This window comes from Dipodomys spectabilis, unplaced genomic scaffold (genome assembly GCF_019054845.1).
Source record: "Dipodomys spectabilis isolate Male_0828 unplaced genomic scaffold, ASM1905484v1 ptg000024l, whole genome shotgun sequence".
NCBI lineage: Eukaryota > Metazoa > Chordata > Mammalia > Rodentia > Heteromyidae > Dipodomys > Dipodomys spectabilis.
Window position 1 is genome coordinate 29,852,038 of NW_024870701.1, and position 13,730 is coordinate 29,865,767.

Below are 13,730 nucleotides of genomic sequence, written 5' to 3' on the forward strand. Positions count from 1 at the left end.
AAAGTGGTCACATGAAGCTGGGTACCAGTGGCTCAATGAATGTAATCCTAGCTACTTTGGAAGTTGAGATCTGAGGATTGAGGTTTGAAGACAGCCTTGGACAGGAATGTCTATAAGATTCTTGTCTCAATTAACCAGGAGAAAGATGGGCGTGGGGTTGAGGCTTGAGGGGTAGAGCCCTAGGCTTGAGCAAAAGAGCAAAGGGACAGATTCTAGGCCTTGAGTTCAAACCCTAGTACACACACACACACACACACACACACACACACACACACACACACACACACACACCCTGCACTCATGCATGCATATGTGCACACAAGGTGGAAAATAAATCCTCCAATTTAAATAATCTAGTAATCTGGCACAATATTGCACTTAGTGAGCAAACATGGCCATGCATGTTAATCAGAAACATGAGTCTTCAGTGGGCCTCAAAGTTTGAACCTATTTGTGTGCAGAATGTGAGTTCATGAATTTGAATATGTTCTTTTGTACAAAATACTCATAAAGTACAAGCCAACCACTGTACTTTGCTTGCTGTTCAACTGAAGAAAATAATGTTTGCAAGCTGGAGGGAAAATTGGCTCTATTGAAAGCGTTGAGAAATTTTGTCTTGCTCTGAAGAAACAACTTCCTGAGGAATTTTTTGAGGCAATCGAAAAGATCTTTTCATTTTGAAATAGTTTCAGAAAACCTCGGACAAGTAATTCAGAATGCTGTTCTCTACTCTTTATTTAATCTCCCCTAAGGTTAAAAATTTAAACAACCATGGTATAATTATCAAAACCAGGAAATAACATTGGTACAAAACTATTATTAACCTGAATACTTCCTCATTCACTCATTATTCTCCAAATAGACTTTTTTCAGTCTCAGGATCAGATCCAAGATCAAACCTTGCATGTATGTGTTTACATTTTCTTAAGCTCCTTTAACTTTGGAATATTTCTTCAATCTTTCTATTGTGTAAACTTTAACTTACGATTCCACGAAGGTGAAAAAAAAGTAATCCAACTCAAAATATTGTTCAATGTTTTCAATATTAATTTCCAGCTATTTCTCTGTAAATCCAAACCAAAATTATTTTCTACTGTGGATTGTTGGTTAATTTGTATCATACAAGTGAATGGCAGAGGGCATCATCTAATAGAATTTAACTGAAAACTAGCCTTGTTTCTACTTTCTAGAAGGAGTCATTTCACATAGTGGTGGTGAAATTTATTGGTACTTATTTATTCTGGCACTTCCATTGGATAAGTGACAGCAATCCTGACTTCAAGTAATTATTACCATGACTTATTTACTTATTTATTTATATTATTATTATTATTTTTTGGCTAGTCCAGGGGCCTGAACTCTGGGCCTAGGCGCTGTCCCTCAGCTCTTCAACAGCAAGGTGAGCACTCTACCACTTGGGCCACAGTGCCACTTTCAGCTTTTTCTGCTTATGTGGTGCTGAGGAATTGAACCCAGGGACTCATGCGTACAAGGCAAGCACTCTACCACTGAGCCACCTTCCTAGCCCCTACCATGACTTTTTTTAAAATAGCCTTTCTGCCTGTATGCACAAGAAAGGAGATAAAGTTTGTAACAAGTGAGAATCGTTTCATGTAGAAAACTCTCTTTCCAACAGGTGATTTCATCAGTAGTAATTGTTCTGTGACACCATGTTCAAAAAAATTCTTCAGCTATAAACTTTAATGTGCATGAACTGCAGTGGTAAGATTTTGAAGTATGGTAACAGAAGTGAGAACAAATAGCTGACAAGTTAAAATTTTTTAACATAACCCCAAAAATGTTTATTTATGTGTATGATGGGTCCTATAAAAAGGTAGAATTTGGTCCTCTGCCTGCACAGCGCTCGCCGGAGTCCGCGAACCCTCCTCCCAGAACCCTCCAGCCCCAGAACCTCCCTGACCCCAGTTTTCCGTTCTTAGAAAACACTGAGAATCATGTCGCTGCACCAGTTCTTACTAGAGCCCATCACCTGTCCTGCCTGGAACAGGGACCGAACCCAGATCGCCCCAGATCGCCCTTAGCCCCAATAATCATGAGGTGCACATCGACAAGAACGGGAGTCAGTGGGTGAAGGCTCAGGAGCTGAAGGAGCATCGTGGATGGGCACATCACAGGCATTGATTGACTGGGCTCCAAAGAGCGACCGCATCATCGTTGTCACTTGCGGAGACAGACCGCCATGCCTATGTCTGGAGCCAGAAAGACGGTATGTGGAAGTCCACGCTGGTGATCCCGAGGATTCATCATGCAGCCACGTTTGTGAAGTGGTCACCCTTCCAGAACCAATGTGCTTTGGGCAGTAGACCCCAACTCATTACCATTTGTTACTTCGAGTCTGAAAATGACTGGGGAGTGAGCAAGCACATGAAGAAGCCAATCCACTCCACGGTCCTAAGCCTGGACGGGCATCCCAACAACGTCCTGCTGGCCACAGGGTCGTGTGATTTCAAATGCAGAGGGTTTTCTGCCTGCATTAAAGAAGCAGGTGATGGGGTTGGGAAGGTGTCTCAGTGGTAGAGTGCTTGCCTGGCATGCATGAGGCCCTGGGTTCGATTCCTCAGCACCGTATAAGCAGTAAGGCCAGCAGTGGCACTGTGGCTTAAGTGGTAGAGGGCTAGCCTTGAGCCGAAGAGCTGAGGGACAGTGCCCAGACCCAGAATTCAGGCCCCATGACAGACCAAAAAAAAAAAAAATTGAAAGGTGGTTTATTTAGATTCTGGTTTTGTGATTTTTCCAAATGTAAACTTATTTTGGAATAAATTCATAGTTACAGAAAAGTAAAAAGCCAGAAGCCAATAGCTTATTCCTATTACCCTAGTTACTCAGAAGGCTGAGATCTGAGTATCACTTTTGAGTCTATCTCTATTTAACCAGAAAGAAGCTGGACTGGAGGCATGGCTCATGTGGTAAAGCACCAGATATGATTGGTAAAGGTAAGAAAGTAAGGCCCTAAATTCAAGCCCCAGTAGTGGTTCAAAAAAAAAAAAAAAAGGAAAGAAAAAGAAAAAAAGGAGAAAAATTGAAAATGCCATAGAGTTTTCTTAAAGCCCTTCACCAATTTCCCAATTGTAACATCTTACATTACCATGGCTCCTCATTTAAAACAATGAAACGAACATTGACACAACATTGATGGTTTTTGTATAAGTGTGATTTTGTTTTAAAGTTGACTGAGTTTTACATTGACATCCTGTTTTCCTCAGAATCCAATCTGCAATGTTATGTTGATTTAATTGTTGCATCTCCTTCCTTTCTTGTCTTTCATGATCTTTTGACTCTTGATGAATATTGGTTGGTTTGTAGGAAGTCTCTCAATTTGGGTTTGCCTAATGTTTCTGGTGACTTGACCAATGTTAGGAATTTTTTGTTACAATGCATGGAAGTGATGCTGTCCCCTTCAGAGTGCTTTCTATCAGAGTTATGTAGTATTCACAAGCCCATCAGTGGCTACAGTTTCACCACTGTAAATTTATTATTCCTCCCTCCTTTACATTGTGTATTCTTTGGCAGTAAGTTGCTATATCTAGCCCACCAGCAAAAAGGGGCAGATTAAGCCAGACACTGGTGGTTCATACCTGTAATCCTAGCTACTCGTGAGGCTGAGAGCTAAAGATTGCAGCATGAAGCCAGCCCAGGCAGAAAAATGCAAGGGACTCTTATCCCTAGTTAACTAGCAAAATGCTCAAAGTGAAGGTATGGTTCAAGCAGTAAACCATCACCCTTAAAAAAAGCCAAGCAAGAGCACGAGACTCAAGAGTTCAAGCCCCAGTACCTGTACCAAAAAGGGTAGGGGAGGGATTAAGCTTATTTCCTAAATCCATTATTTAGATACACACAGTTTCAAACTCTTCTGTATGGAAGATTTGCTTAGAGAGGTCTTTTAAAATCTAACAGATTTCCAGGTGTGCAACAACTTTTGCATTGATGTTGAAATAATATTGTTTCTTTACTACACACATATTTTTGGTGGCTTCTAGTAAAGTATAAAACCCACAAAGTCCCCACTTAAAATAATTTATATTTTAATAGGAGAGATTTTTAAATAAGTAAATAAGATAATCACATATTTGAATAAGAGTTGAAAATGAAACTCGGTAATATATGCGAGAATGTGGTTACTCAGAGAGACCAGGATTTTGGTAAGGTTGGCCTGAACGGTTGACATTTAAAAATTTGTAAAAGGAGAGAAAGAGGGAGAGGGAGAGAGAGAGAGAGAGAGAGAGAGAGAGAGAGAGAGAGAGAGAGAGAGAGAGGGAGAGAGAGGGAGAGAGAGAGAGAAACAACTTCGTGAAACTAGTGTACGGTCTGGAGGCAGGAAGTGGTCCTCTAATGGTTAATTCACGTGTCAACTGTGTCAGCTTGAGAAGGCCATGGGAACCTAGGTTATTTGGTTAAACATTCTGAGCAAGCCTTTGAAGCGGTTTCTCATGAGATTAATATGTGAATCAGCAGACTAAGTAAAGCAGATTGCCTTCTCTGATACGAGTGTGCATGACATCCAATCCATTGAAGACTTGAAGAGAACAAAAAGGGCTAAGGAAGGCCTTATGTGCTCCTCACTTTGATCTGGGGAAAATTGTCTGGACTTTTTGGATTGGATTAGAACTGAAACCATCCATTCTCCTGGTTCTCAGACTTTCTGGTTCAGAATAGACTCTCCTGGCTCTGCAGCTTGGTGACTCTAACAAATGAATACGTGGGCCCAGAACAGAATAGAGCTTAATGTGGAATGGTTATGGCTTAAATGGAAATTACTCACCTAAGCTCATGCCCTGAAATTTGTTTCCCCAGGGTAGTGGTGTTGTGCAGTGGTGTAGACTTGTGTGTGTATATGGGTGGGGGGAGGGGGTCCTGGGACTTGAAAACAGGGCCTGGGTACTGTATCTGAGTTTCTTTTGCTCATGGCTAGTGCTCCACCACTCTACTACTAGTTTATTGATTGTTTATTACAGATAAGAGTCTCGGGGCTGGGAAGGTGGCTCAGTGGTAGAACGCTTGCCTTGCATGCATGAGGCCGTGGGTTCAATTCCTCAGCACCACATAAGCAGAAAGAAAAAAAAAAAGAGTCTCATGGACTTTCTTTCCCTAGGCTGGCTTTGAATTATGGTCCTCAGATCTCAGACTCCTGAACAGCTAGGATTAGAGGCATGAACCACAAGCACCAGGCTACTGGTGTGGATTTTTTTTTTTTTTTGTCAGTTGTGGGGCCAGGACTCTGGGCATGGGCACTGTCCCTCAGCTCTTCAGCTTAAGGGTAGTGTTCTACCACTTGAGCCACTGTGCCACTTCTGACTTTTTCTGCTTATGTGGTGCTAAGGAATCAAACCCAGGGCCTCGTGTGCAAGGCAAGCACTCTACCACCGAACCACCTTCCCGGCCCCTGGTGTAGACTTTTAAGATGTGGGGCATAACAGGATGCCCTTGTTCGGTGTGGGCATGCTCTTGGGAGAAGAAGGGAGTATTTCTCACATGACCCTGATTAGCTCTCATGAGAAGTTGTTAAAAAAGCCTGGCTTCACCAAGACTTTGACTTCCTGTCTGGCAGTGTGCACACTCATATCAGAGAAGGCATTTCATCTTACCATGAACTCTTTGGTTTCTTTTTTTTGGGGGGCGGGGAGTCTAGTCATGGGGCCTGAACTCTGGGCCTGGGCACTGTCCCTCAGCTCTTCAGCTCAATGCTAGCTCTCTACCACTTGAGCCACAGCGCCACTTCTGGCTTTTTTCTTTTTGCTTATGTGGTGCTGAGGAATCGAACCCAGGGCCTCATGCATGCAAGGCAAGCGCTCTACCACTGAGCCACCTTCCTAGCCCACTCTCTGATTTCTTTCCACATGATCTCACCATGGCCACCTGCCACAGGGTGGTGCAGCTACGGGAGAGGGGACTCACCGAAGCTGGTGCTGTGGTGTTGAGGTTTCCAGCTTCCAAATGTGTGAACTACATAAACTTTTTTTTGATTCAAAAGCATTCTGCCCCATGTATTTTGTGATAGCAATAAAAAAGGGATGAATATGGGAAAGATAAATGCCTATTACAAATAGAAAAGAGGCCAGATGCCTGTGGCTCACACCTGTGGTTCTAGCTACTCAGAAGGTTGATATCTAAGAATTAAAAGTTCAAAGCCAGCAAGAGCAGAAAATCTGTAACACACACTTGCTCTCCAATTAACTATCAAAATACAAGATTGGAGGCATGGCTGAAGTGGTAGAGCATCAGCTATAAGCAGAAAAAGCCTAGTGAAAGAGGCCTGGAGTTCAAACTCTAGTGCATACATAAAGAGGACGAAAGAGGAGGAAGAGGAGGAGGAGAAGGAAGAAGAGGAGAAAGAGGAAGAAGAAGAAAGGAGGAGGAAGAGGGCCCTGTGAGGGTTTTGAGAGACATGCAAGAAGAGGTTTGAATTTTATTCCATAGACTGTAAAATCCTCCAATGGCTCTTAGCAGGAAAGTAAAAATTATGTATTACATTATTAAAAGATCATAGCGCCCGCTCTGGGGTACATAAATTGTAAGTGATATACATTAGGTGACAGTTTGTATGGTTTGCAAGGGAAGATGTCAGCAGAGACATAGTGAAGCAGGACTTGAGAGACCATTTGGAGGCCTCATGTATCACAGTGTTTACATATACTTATTAATGTCAAAATAAAAAGCTAACATTCATATAGAATTTTAGAAGACTAAGTTTTTTCCTAGAAAAGCATGGGATAAAACTTGGAAAATGGACAGAGATATAATATCAAGAATATATGGCAGCATTAGTAGTAATAGAAAAAAATTAGAACTAGAACAACAATGCAGCCATCAGAAGAAGGCTGTGGGGGATAAGGGTGTGGCTCAGTGGCAGAGCATTAGCCTTGCCTAGGTAAAGTACTGTTCAGTCTACAGCACTGGGGAAAAAAAGCCAGTCAATTATTGTGCTCTGATAAAAGTAATGTTCAATATACAGTAAGTGAAAAAGCCTAGGGCCCAATAATAGGTTGTGGTGTACCTCGTGTAAAGTAAGAGATGGCTGCATTGTGTTCACCTATACTAGTATAAATAAAAACCAGACAATATTTATCAAATTCAGAGCTAGGGGTTGGGGGCTCATATCTGTAATCCTAGTTACTCAGGAGGCTGAGATCTGAGGATTGTAGTTCAAAGCCAGCCTGGGCAAGATAGTCCATAAGACTCTTATCTCCAATTAACCACCAGAAAACTGGGAGTGGAGGTGTGGCTCAAAATAGTACAGTGCTAGCCTTGAGTAAAAAGAGTGCAGGGACAACACCCAGGCCCTGAGTTCAAGCCCTAGGACTAATAAAAAAATTTTTTAAATCAAATTCTGTCCATTGTGGTCACTTCAAGTATAGAAGAAATTATGCAAGATTTTCACTTTATAATGATACATTTTTCCTTTTTAATTCCTTATAAGATGGGTAGAAGAAAAATCTGTCTTTAAGCAGAGGACAAGCAGAATCTTTAAGATCAGTATGTACTCAAGTGAAAGTTTTGAATCAACTTTAGGAAATAAGTCTGGTAAATATAATTTTTCCTTTATGCAAAGTTTATATTCATCTCAAGCCAATTAAGTTAAAAATTACATAATGGGCCCAGTCTCAAAACACACAACATATATACACACATGTATACACATATACACATATGTATACACATATGTATATACACACATGTATACACACAATCTATGAATTAAAGCATGAAGTTTGGGGCTGGGAAGGTGGCTCAGTGGTAGAGTGCTTGCCGTGCATGCACGAGGTCCTGGGTTTGATTACTCAGCACTACAAAGCAGAAAAAGCCAGAAGTGGCGCTGTGGCTCAAGTGGTAGAGTGCTAGCCTTGAGCTGAAGAGCTGAGAGACAGTGCCTCGGTCCAGAGTTCAGACCCCATGTCTGGCAAAAAAAAAAAAAAAAAAAAAAAAAAAAAAATTTAAAAACATAAAGTTTTGCTTTGTGCAAAAATTTAATGTGTAGTATCTTTTAGCACCTTGAGTATGAATTATTACTGTCTACTTTCCATTTTCTCCTCAGCTCTTTTTTTATATTTGCCAAATTTTCTGTGATAATTACATTACTTCTGCAATCAGGAAAAAGTTATCTTTAAAAGGATGTTTCATTATAGCTGAATGCCTATCAAATTAACACAGCATACCTGCTGCATGTCAATCTGCTTGCACTTTCTATATGACAACAGTTTTCTTTCTCTCAATGACTAAGCCTTGCTGATTTTATTTACCAGTCAGGAGCAAAGATTTGTATCCTGGTCATATTGGTTCCTTCCTCTCTTGATCCAAAATGACAAAGCTAGGTTCATGAGGCATATAGCCTGGTAAGCAACATTAAGCCTATCATTACTAATAATACTATGCACTTTTTTAACAGAGTTTGACAAACCTCAAAGAAATATCAAATCAAGAGAGGCTGACTTAAAAAAAAAAACACATTGACTCATAACTTCTCATGGTGTCAGACCTGTGGCATATAGCAATTATACTCAAGTTTTGTAAAGAAAGCTTGAGGTGGGTGCAGTGGCTCATGCCTGTAATCCTAGCTACTCAGGATCACAGTTCAAAGCCAGCCAGGGCAGGAGAGTCTGTGAGAATCTTATCTCCAATTAATCACCAAAAGGCCAAAGTAGAACTGTGACACAATGGTAGAGTGCTAGTCTTAAGCAAAAACAACTACAACAAACTAAGAAAAAACCAAACCAAACACCCCCCCCCCAAATCTAAGAGATTGAGTCCAAACCCTAAATTCAAGCTGTGGAACCAAGAGAAAAAAAAAGCTTAAAACTGTAGCTGTAGTGTATAATGGGATGGAGAAAAGGGCAAGGCAGAGAGAGAGGAAGAAAAACAAAGTTTTCCTTATAACTCCAGTGCTCTATGCAAAGGAGATCCTTGGCTGAAAGTTATTAAGCATAAATACTACATGCACATTGTACAACAACCAGGATAGTATAATTACAGTTTGCATCCAATCATTCAAAACCTTTTGTGTTGTCTGGTTTGGGCTTCATAGCCTTCTAGATTATTTCTGACTCACTGTCATTCACTTTCACCCTAGGGGGGCAACCCACAAACTCTTATGAAAAAGCAGAACTTTTTTCCTAATTCTTTTCTAGTCCCCAAATCTGTTTGTAGGCCAAAGAATGTAAATTCTCACAGTGAGAAGCAGCTAAATAATACCGTTTCACTTCTTTATATCCTTCTTTTTGGAAAAAAAAAATATCCTACTAAAATACTCAGGAGGTTGAGGTCTGAGGTCTGAGGATTGTGGTTTGAAGCCAGCTCAGTCAGGAGAGCCCATCAGGCTCTTATCTCCAATAAACTGCCCACAAAAAGCTGGAAGTATAGCTGTACCTCAAGTGCTAGAGTGCTAGCCTTGAGCAAAATGAAGCTAAGAAACAGCGCCCAAGCCCTGAGTTCAAGCCCTAGCCCTCTCCCATCCCCTCCCCTGACACACACAAAAGAAAAATGTCCAGTTCATAATTAAAAGTACATAACTGAAGGCTACTTCTTAATTATCTCTGGAGAGCTTAATCTGCAGAGGGTAGCAAAGAGCAAGATCGTATAGAACTGCAAGGTACCAACTGTGATCCAACTGGCACTGGGCTGAATAATTTTTTGCTCATACAGTGGGTGGCACACACCTGTAATCCTAGCTAGTCAGGAGGCTGAGGTCTGAGCATCCCAGTTGGAAGTCAATCTAGGCAGACAAATCTGAATGGCTCTTATCACCAATTAACCAGTAAAAAGCTAGAAGTGGAGGTGTGGCTCAAGTTGTAGAGTACCAGTCTTGAGTGAAAAAGCAGAGTGAGAGCATGAGGTTTTGTACTGAAGCCCCAGTATGGGCGCGCGTGCACATGCACGCGTACACACACACACACACACACACACACACACACACACACATTCTTTGTGGGCTCTGCTGTGTGCAGTACAATGTTCAGCAACATCACTAAATATTTACAGCACTGAGCTGATGCATGCAGATGTGAGCATCCAAACCATCTCTAGACATGCTCAGACACCTCCCCACCCCCACTTCCCAGGGACAGTCCTCCTTGGGTGAGAATTACTGCATTAGGCTAAAGGCCTCATACAACCAATCCCTTTGTGCCTTTGTCAATTCAATTTAATTATGTTTGAATCTATATTCAGTCTCTACCTACTTACCCACCCACCAACATAAACTACCGACACTCACAAATGCCCTCACATTGTTTATGTCAAAGCCTTTGAATACTGTCTAGGGTTGGTTGTTCCTCACAACCATATGTGGCTAATTTGGGTAGGAGGAGAAAGTAGTCACTAACACCTTATGTCCACACCTCACGGAAATGAAGGCTCATGTTAATTATTTTCCATGTCCATAAGTTCATGGTGTCATAACTTCTATTGCTCTGAAATGTCCTCAGCTTTTTTTTCTCTTTTAAAGAGACATGATCTTGTTATGCTTTCCATGCCTGCCTCATATTCCTGGGCTTGAAACCATGTAGCTGACAATAGGTCTGTGCCACTACATCGGTATAGCCCATCTTCTTTTTCTAGTAGCCCTGCTTTGCAACTCCTTGCCCCAGTAACTATTGTTTCAATCATAATTTTACTTAATTAGTCATATTTACCCAGTCTTGCAATTGTTTTTTGCATTTGGCACTTAGATATACAATTATGATCCAAGCTCAAGATATTTATTCCCTGCAATTATCCTAGATTAGAATTTATTAATTAAAACCGGGGCAGGGGGAAGGACTTGTAGGAAAAAAAAGAACAGAAAATAACTTTCTCTAAAATACTCCACAGCAGACCAATACATGACAACTATATAACATTTACTTTGATGACTACTAATCTAATTAAGGGTGCTTACTTTCCCTACTGCAAGTCCTTGGATGATTGAAGCATCAAGGAAAATGGCCAGAGGGAGTTGATTTTCTTCTATCCAGTAACATTATTAATGAATTCTTCCCTGTAGAAAACTCTGAAAATAAGCAGAGCACTTAGCTTTTTTTCTAAGCTGTTTCATCTTTGGTAAAATGAGAATGATAATGCCTGTCTTTCTTGAGCTAGTGCACAGAATGTAATGTTCCATTTCAGGTCTTTAGCTCTGTGCCCAACAAATAGGTGTTTTATAAGAGCCATTTTCTTCGCAGCAACTCATCTGTGTTCCTGTTACTGATACACATACATAAAAAAAACTGTATGGTTCATTGCAGAATGAAAATGTGAACTTTCTTGTTTAAATATTACTAAGAATTGTAAGGTAACAGCCAGAATATTAAATCAAGCATGGGGCTCTTCATGTTTTTAGAGCTCTATGTGACTGCTGAGGTACATACTCATGAAGTCAGCCCTGCTTGCTCCCATAGCATTTCCAAGGCTCTACCTGTATATCTTTTCACTAAATTAAAAACCATACTTCAAGTTGGACAGGTGAGGGAAATAAACAATTGACTACAGGGGATTTGATTGTATGGGTTCCTTTTCAATGCAAACTCACATTTACTCAAGCAACATGTTGAGCCTAGGACTCATAATAAACCTGGGGCTCTTATAAAGGTACTGCTTTCATCTGCCAGAGAATTTCAGTGGTTTGCATCATCCTCAACCTAGAAGAAAAAAAAAACTTAAGCAAACAACGGCAAAAATGCTGTTTGAAAATGATGGGACCCTTGATTTATAATGTGAGAATTCAGTGGCCAAAGGGTAATTTCAGTTCTAGTGCTTTCTACATGCCAAACCACATTCGCAGAGTAAACAGCAAGGATCTAAACAAGGGATGCAGATCCTAATAGCAATTTTAGGGACATGTTCCACATGTCTAAGAGTTAAATACAAAAAGAAGAAGATTTGGCCTCTGAGCCACTGGGCCAACCTCTGGTTCTCATTCTTCCTCCTTTATAGATCCATCAGCGTGTTCTTCAAAGAGTTTCTCATATCCCAATTGGTAACAAACAGAATCATATAAAGAGCAAAACCCCAAACCAAAACAACAATAAGCCCACAACCCCCCCCAACTAAACTCCAAACAAAAAATATTCTGTGTGTATATACATATGTTAATATAAACATCTATACACACATATAAATAAACTGTTCGCTTCTGTTCAAGAATTCTGCTTGAAGGAAATAGGAAGTTTATTCTGAGCAATGACAAGTAACTGTGACCTGGGAACAGTGCTTCAAGTTACCCTGAATGACATGCTCCAAAGCGAAAGAGGCTACACGGACTTTTATAGCCAAAGAACAAAGGAAGTCATAAATCAATGCATTCAGCAAGTACATTGGTGGGAAGCAAGCTGGGTAAAAAAGGGGAAATCTTTCCTACAGGTTTCAGATGTCAGCTGAGAGCTTTTGAGCGTGGAAGCTAGTGGTCTGCTAAATTTAACAACAGATTCAGAGAAGTTTACCTAACAGGACAATGCTAGGTCAAACACTAAAGTTAAAAGTAAGTGGGCCAATGCGGCCAGTGGCTCAGGCCTGTAATCCCAACAGCTATTGTAATCCTAGCTGCTCAGCAGGCTCAGATCTGAGCCCTCAGGATTTGAAGCCAGCCTGGGGTAGGAAAGTCTGTAAAATTGATTTCCAATTTGTTATCTCAATGAGCTCCCTTCCCATAGCTTAACACGTGCCTCCCCCTCTCCACAGCTTAGCATGCTCCCTTCCTAGGCAACACTAGGCCCATGTAGTAAAGGCAGTAAATAATCAGCCTCCTACCTACTTTACCTTGGGATGGCACTTCTCTGCGGGCAGCCACCACCATATAAGGCAACAAGAGCCCCTTAGAGTGACCTTCAGGTCTGGGCAGCTGCAGGACCCCTTATCTATTATTTGGCCAGCAGCCATCAATCCTAGTCTGTCATAATGAAGCCCTTGGCCCACATGTCCACACCAGGGTCTCTGCCTCCTAGCTCCTTCTAGGAACTCCTAGGTTATATAGGTCACCTCAGACAATAGCCGGGGTTTCTTCTCACTTCTCCCTTGTGAGAAGGGGTCTTGCTGGCCCCCTTTCTGGCAATAAACCTGCCTTTGTTCTCTGTACCTGGATGTCTGTGTGGTTTTCTGTCCAAGTCCAAATAATCTGACACAATTAATCAGCAAAAAGCCAGAAGTAGAGCTGTGGCCTAAGTTGAAGAATGCTAGCTTCAAGCAAAAAAGCCAAGCCAATAGTTCAAACCATAAGTACAGGCATAAAAAGAAAAAAAAAAAAGTCTTAAATTAGCTCTGCCCTTCAACTGCAGTGTGACTGGGTTAGTATCTTACCTGACCATTTGCAGTGACTTCCTGGGATTGGCTATATGCTCTCCTGCTGTTGCTCTAGGCAAGACCTCTGAATTTGTTGCTACTTTTACTTTTCCCTAGTGAACTGAAACCTGTATGTTTTTGTGTTTGGGACGATCTGAGGATTAGTATTTAGTAATTAAGATTAGGGAAAAAAAAGAATTTGTTACGCATGGCCTAGGTTATCAAGTGATCTCAGTAGTACTTGGCCAATTAATACCAACACAATGGACATGGCTTGCTGGTTTGTTGTTTTTCAATAAATTCTGGCATTGTGAAAGACACAAGCATTCAACTGAAAAAAATTTCTTCTATTGGAATCAATACACAGGCACACCACATCATATACAGGCTACCCTAGTGTAAGCACTAAAACTTACTGAGCATCTACTATTCTCTAGGTGCTTTATATACACATTTACTTACTCTGA

At 41.0% G+C, this 13,730-nt stretch overlaps 1 pseudogene; it reads left to right on the plus strand.

The window, feature by feature from the left end:
- The first annotated feature begins 1,881 nt into the window (after positions 1-1,881).
- On the plus strand, positions 1,882-4,744 carry LOC122104267 (annotated as a pseudogene).
- The last annotated feature ends 8,986 nt before the right edge of the window (positions 4,745-13,730 follow it).